The sequence below is a fragment of the Pinus tabuliformis genome, chromosome 5_1, assembly GCF_031772625.1.
Source record: "Pinus tabuliformis cultivar Carrire ecotype Pingquan chromosome 5_1, CPIR1, whole genome shotgun sequence".
Lineage (NCBI taxonomy): Eukaryota > Viridiplantae > Streptophyta > Pinopsida > Pinales > Pinaceae > Pinus > Pinus tabuliformis.
Genome location: NC_142305.1, coordinates 440,177,716 through 440,184,021, shown reverse-complemented (window position 1 = coordinate 440,184,021; position 6,306 = coordinate 440,177,716). Strand labels below are relative to the sequence as shown.

The 6,306-nt window shown below is 33.7% G+C and overlaps 1 pseudogene; it reads left to right on the top strand.

Annotated features, from left to right (window-relative positions):
* The first annotated feature begins 5,391 nt into the window (after nucleotides 1–5,391).
* LOC149165364 (putative galactinol--sucrose galactosyltransferase 5 pseudogene) lies at nucleotides 5,392–6,031 on the top strand (annotated as a pseudogene).
* Nucleotides 6,032–6,306: the final 275 nt, after the last annotated feature.

Genomic DNA, 6,306 nt, shown 5'->3' with positions numbered 1-6,306 from the left:
TATTTTAAAATATGTGAATTAGACCCAATAGTTGTAGTCATTTTGAAAGGCCCAATCCATAATTTTTTAAACTTGTGAAGCTTTCCCTTTTGTGCATGCATAGAGTCCCATAATAATACTTTCAGATTAATAGTGAAACTGAAAAATTCAGATTTCTTATCAAAATACTTCTTTGTTGTCTGCATTTTGTGTTTAACATTATCAAGACAATTATTGTGTTGTTCTTCTAAAGCCAGAAAGACTAACAGTTTTCGAGGAATATCAATAGAGTTAAGCTGCTCATCGTGCATGGTGAGACATAGTGAAGTCAGTTCAAGTTCAATAAGCATAATTGCCTCTTGTCTATATAAAAGTTAGAAAGAAACATTAGTACTTGATTTCATGATGTTTGATCATCCCATAAAGTGTACTTTAATATATTGTGCCAATTGCGAGGCTCATCATTTATGAAAATTTTCAGGATTTGAACTAGTTTTTTATTCATAGATTTAACCATCCCATTACCCTTGGGGTAACAGGTAGAGGAGGCGAAATTTTAATCATATATTTGTCAAAAAAATTGGTGAACTCTGCATAAATAGATGTATGACCATTATCTACGATAAGATCAAGAGGGATATCAAATCATGATAGAATGTTATTTTCAAGAAATTCAATGACTTCTTCACCTTAAGTATTCTTTAATAGAATAAACTCTACCCACTTTATAAAGTACTCAGTTGCGGTGAGAATAAATATGTTCCCTACAAACGAGGGAGGATTGATTGATTGGTCTAATGAAGTCAAGACCCCATTTTGAAAATGGGAACTCAACTGTAATAGGTTTCAAAGGCATGTTGTGAAATTTACCTTTAGTAGTAGCTTGCTAACATTCTTTGCAACTATGCATATATTTATATTTTATGCCTTGTAGAATTCACCAAGAAATTACCTCCTATGTGCATTCCTCCACGGGTGGAACTATGAGAAAATGTTGGGATTCCATCAAAAAATTCATAATTGTCACATCATAGTAATAATCCATTAAAATATCTTCAAAAAAACATCTTATTTAGGATTACATACTTAGAATATTCTAAACACAATCTTTTTCATTGATCTCAATAGAGATGACCAAAACATTTTTTATTTTGCAAGCAATAGATAAAGTATTTGTACCAGGGGTGATGTGTGACATCAATTTGTGCTCATTAGTTAGAAACATAGATATGGATTCATCGTCATTTTGTGGCACATATGGTTCAGGATAGTAAGAAAAGTTAAGTGCTAGGTCACATCCCTTTATCATTTTGGTAGTGATAATCACGTTTTTGAATTTTGGCAAGCCAATAAGCAAACTTCCCTAAAAGATAAGTCTGTGAAAACATAAATTTAACAGCAGTTAATGAAACTCTTACATTTGTATTGTTGCCTAGGATATATTGCCAAAATTTATCAATTTATTTGAGAAGAGAAAATGCATGCCATATCAATAAAAGAATATTGGAATTCATCATTTGAAAGGACTTAGACTCATGAAAGCAATATGCTTTTCTATTAATAAAAAATTTTGCATAAGGATGCCAGAAATGGCTTCCTCCATGGCATTGGTGTAGATAGAGAATTCTTTAGAGAAGTATGGATTTGGAAGCACCAGTGTAGAGGAAATGGCTTATTTTATAGAAAGGAAATCTCTATGTGAAACATCATACCACTTAAAAACATGATCTTGCTTTAGTAAATTATGAATAGGTTTAGAAATTTTAGTAAAATCATTAATAAAAATGCAAAGAAAATTTTCCTTTCCCATGTAAGATTTGATTTCCGTTTTTGAGTTAGGGGATGGGAGGCTATTGATTTCTTTGATCCTTTTTGGGTCAACACTAATTCTAGCTTCAAAGAGAATATGTCCTAGAAGATTTCCAACAGTGACTCCAAATACATACTTCTTTGGATTTAGTGATATATCAAATCTTCCACACCTAATGAAAATTGTTTTAAAATGATAGAAATTATCTTTACAGTACCTTTGAGTATAGTGTCATATCATCAACATATATTTGGATCATCTTCCTCATTAGATCATCGAAGATTAATTACGTAGCCCTCTAGAAAGTGGCACCTACATTGATCAAGACAAAAGGCATTTATTTATAAGTAAAAGTACCCCAACGAGTGGTAAAAGTAGTTTTGTATTTGTCCACTTTCTTTATGGAAATCTAGTTATAACTAGAAAATCCATCTAAAGGGGACATCATTTGAGATCCTACCACTTGTTGTAAAATTGTATCCAGGTTAGGAAAAGGAAATATATCTTTTACATTTTCCTTATTCAAGAACAATAGTCTACACATAGGCATTGTCACCATTCTTTTTCCTAATAAGTACCAAGTCAACCAACCACTCTAAATATTTAATTGGAAATATGATTTTTGCTTGATGTAAGTTATCTAGTTCTTTTCTAATAGTGGCTTACAGAGCGCGTTGACTAGTCTTTATTTCTATGTAACTAGTTTGTCATCTTATTGGATAGGAATAACATGTTGAATGGTTCTAGTATCAAAACCTCGAAGATATTTATAAGGCCAAGAAAAGACAAATGTTGGGCCCCATATATGTTAGCTCTCCAAACCTTTCATTTACAAGCCATATTTATACCTTAACAACACAATTTGTAACTATTATATTACCAATTTTCACTAAATGCATTCATTTTATCTTGTGGTTAATTATTAATGATTTCTTATATTTTAAATGATTAAATTAGTTTTTAATGTAGTTTTCCAATAAAATTTTATTAATATGTTTATGCTCTCAAACAACAAGTTCTAGTACTGGAAATTGACAATTTGATATTTATATAAGTTTCAGTACTAAGTAAAAGTTTATTTAAGGTCACTTCTGAGAGGACATGGGTTGGCACTACATATTTATAGATCTATTTAAGTTCACACCTACCTAGCATGTGACGCTGAAGACATTATTCAAAGTTACGCTAAAACCTAAATTCCACCTATAAAAATTTTGTACTTAATTCAGTACGAGTTTGGCATTTTCCAGAAATTCGGTACTTAGTTGAATTAGGATTTTTCCAGAAATTCAATACTTAATATGGTACCTGATTCTGCACAAGCACACCAACAACTATAGGAAGTTATGTATAGATTTGCAGTTACATCCAAACTTAAGTAAAGTCAAACTAATGCCAAGTGGCCATCTCTCCCATATCCAATGCTATTTTTTGTGGTGAACACTCATAAAGGAATGATGCCATGTTACTAAAGGGATAAATATAAATGTATTGAGTTTTTTAGTTCAGTCCATCCATGTTGACAACAACAACTACTTACCAAACCATGCAACTTGTCATGTCAACATTATCTCATGCTCCATGTTATGTTGAGTTTGTTTTAATTATATTTTGCAAGATATTATGAAGGTGATGGAAACATAATAATATTAGAAAGAAAATCTCGGTGCTTCATATGAAATGAACTTAAATTAACATATCCATGCAACGCATATTGACACAATTGTCATGGCATATCCTAACAATATTTTAACTCTGGAAGATCCATATTTGAGTGATATGCTTAGTTATTTTTGCAGGCATTTTCTAGATTCGAAGTGATTTGCAGTAGATTTTCATCGTTATTGAAATCAGATTGCGTAGTTGGAATGTTCCATTGTCTGCAGACCCAGATGATACCATTTAATGCCATGAATGGGGTAATTATTTTCTTTTTCGCCAATTTGATTGAATCTCAAATGGACTTTATTGTTACCTTCCCGATTTTACTAGAAATTGGTTATTTCTATTGCAGGTTTTCACCATGACCTGGTCCACAATGTCTACCAAAGAAGGATCTGGATTTATATTTTGATGGATTCTTAGTGTGCAGCAGGGGAGACAAAATCAATTGAAAGCTTTACAATCTTGCTCCTTCGAACTCGGATTGGAAGCTATCGTAGACATTAGTAATTTTGAGGACCATACATTGATCCTCAATTAATTTCGAAAGTGACAAAATTTCATTTTGGATCTCTGTAACCATTGAATATTGAATTGTAACTGTAAAGGAGGCCAAAACTATGTGTGTAAACAGGAATATAAAACAAGGGACGAGGGGAGGAATTTTATTATCACCTTGAGTTGGTTTTTCGTAATCGATTTGAACTTCCATCTGTAAATAAGAAGTTGAAGACATTTTCATAACGAAGGTTCAACTGTTGAGCTTCTAAGCATATTTCAAGTTTTAATTAATATTTCCAGGTGTGTTGTCCAAGTTCGGAAAGGCCCCTTGATCCATCACTCTTACCATATATTTGCAGTTCATTTTCTAAATGGTGTGATATTTAATTATTTGATTTCATAGTTTCATTTTAGGAGATTGGACTTCATATTTGAGCACCTGCACTTTCATGCGTCTAGTCACTGGTCTTCTACACTTTTCTAACTTTTCCAACGCTTCCATCCATGCCCACAGTCCATTCAGATCGCTCCCTTCACGCTGATATCTCCTCAATCTACAACTGCATATTACATAGTGCTCCACATAAATTTTATTATCATGTTGTTCTTTTATTCATGTATTGTCATTATATATTGAGCATGCGTACCATTAACATGGCTCATAGTCATTCAAAGATGGTGTTTTCGATAAAGTTTGGCAGTTTCCATAAATTCGGTACTTATTCGGGTACCTAATTCTGCACCTGCGCACCAACAAGTACGACCAATTACGTCTAGATTTGTACTTATGTCCAAACCTGGAATAAAGTCAAACTAATTACAAGTGGCCATCTCTCCCTTCTCCAATGGTTTTTTTTGTGGTGGACATTGAGAAAGGAATCAGGTCACGTTACTAAAGGGATTAATAGAAATGTGTGGAGTGTTTTTAGTTCGGTTCACCCATGTTGAGAAAAAAAACTGCTTACGAAACCATGCAGCTTGTCATGTCAACATTATCTCATGTCACATGTTACGCTGAGTTTGTTTTAATTATATTTTCCAAGATATTATGAACATAATAATATTAGAAATCAAAGCTCGGTGCCAGGGTTAAATTTGACGCCGTCTGCCCATTTTTAGGTCTTTTACCCGTAAAATACGTTCTCATTTCAAATATCCACGTCAGCGGTAACTTGCTATTAATTTTTAAAACCGTCAATTTGACGGGCATGTTTGTAAATGAAAAGTTTTAAGTTTTTTTTAATAATTTTTTGATATATATATATATATTTAACATCCAAGTCGGGATCGGTAATAGGTATAAATAGTGAAGACTGAACTTTGAAGTCACTGTAGACTGTAAGTTGGCTCACTGGCTGTACTAGTAGGCTGTAAGTTGGCGGCCCGCGGGCGGCGGGGGCAAGTTGCAACTGCCGTTACCCAGAGTCTAGAGACTACAAATGCGTGACGCGTCACGCGTCCACCAACTTTCACGAATGGAAATAAATTCTGAGCCTGGAGCATTTACCACTGGTGACTGTTCCGCCGCCCGCGTGTTCAAGTCTCAAGATATGGAAAGATATCATATGGAAACAGGAAACTTAATTAACAAGTTACAAGCCTCTTACAAGGTGAATCGGAAATTGGCGGGGATTGATGGCGTTAAAGTCGACGTTATTCATGTTCGTGCCTCATTTTATCAATTTTATTTTACCTTTTTTTCATAATCTATTTGACATTAAAGTCAATTGTATGTAATTAACCCGCTATCTTATTTTATTCACAGGTCCTGGAGCTACTGTGCCAAGAGCTGGGCGGTCGGGTTGATCTAAATAAAGCCTATTTCGAGGGTTTGAGCGCTTCTGTGCGCAAGCACTTTAATGGAAATGGAGTTATCGCCAGCATGGAGCATGGCAGCGATTTCGTCTACCTCGGCACAGACCAGATCTGCGTAGGCCGAGTTGGTAAGCCATCTTAAAACCTCGCATTTTTTTATCAACAGACAATTTTCTCATGGATAAAGCGTGCTCTGCCAATCTTTTACACACGTTGTCGTAAGAAGCTACAATTTCGCTTTTTCCAAAAGTCTGGAAAGAAATTTTTACAGTAAAGAGCGTTTCATCATTTTTATATTTTAGAAATGTATTCTACAATTTTTTACATTTTGAAAAAATTTTGACCACCAAAAACAAAAAAAACAAAATCCCATGATAAGGAAACTTAACACACACTCACTTAAATTTAAATTTCATAGGAAAGTATTTAGTTTAGAGTTTCTTTCATTGTATAACTACATACCTATTTTTAATTATTTATGGGAATTTTGGTGGAATTTAAAAAGATTTTGACTATTGAGTCTGCAGCATGCGTTGGAT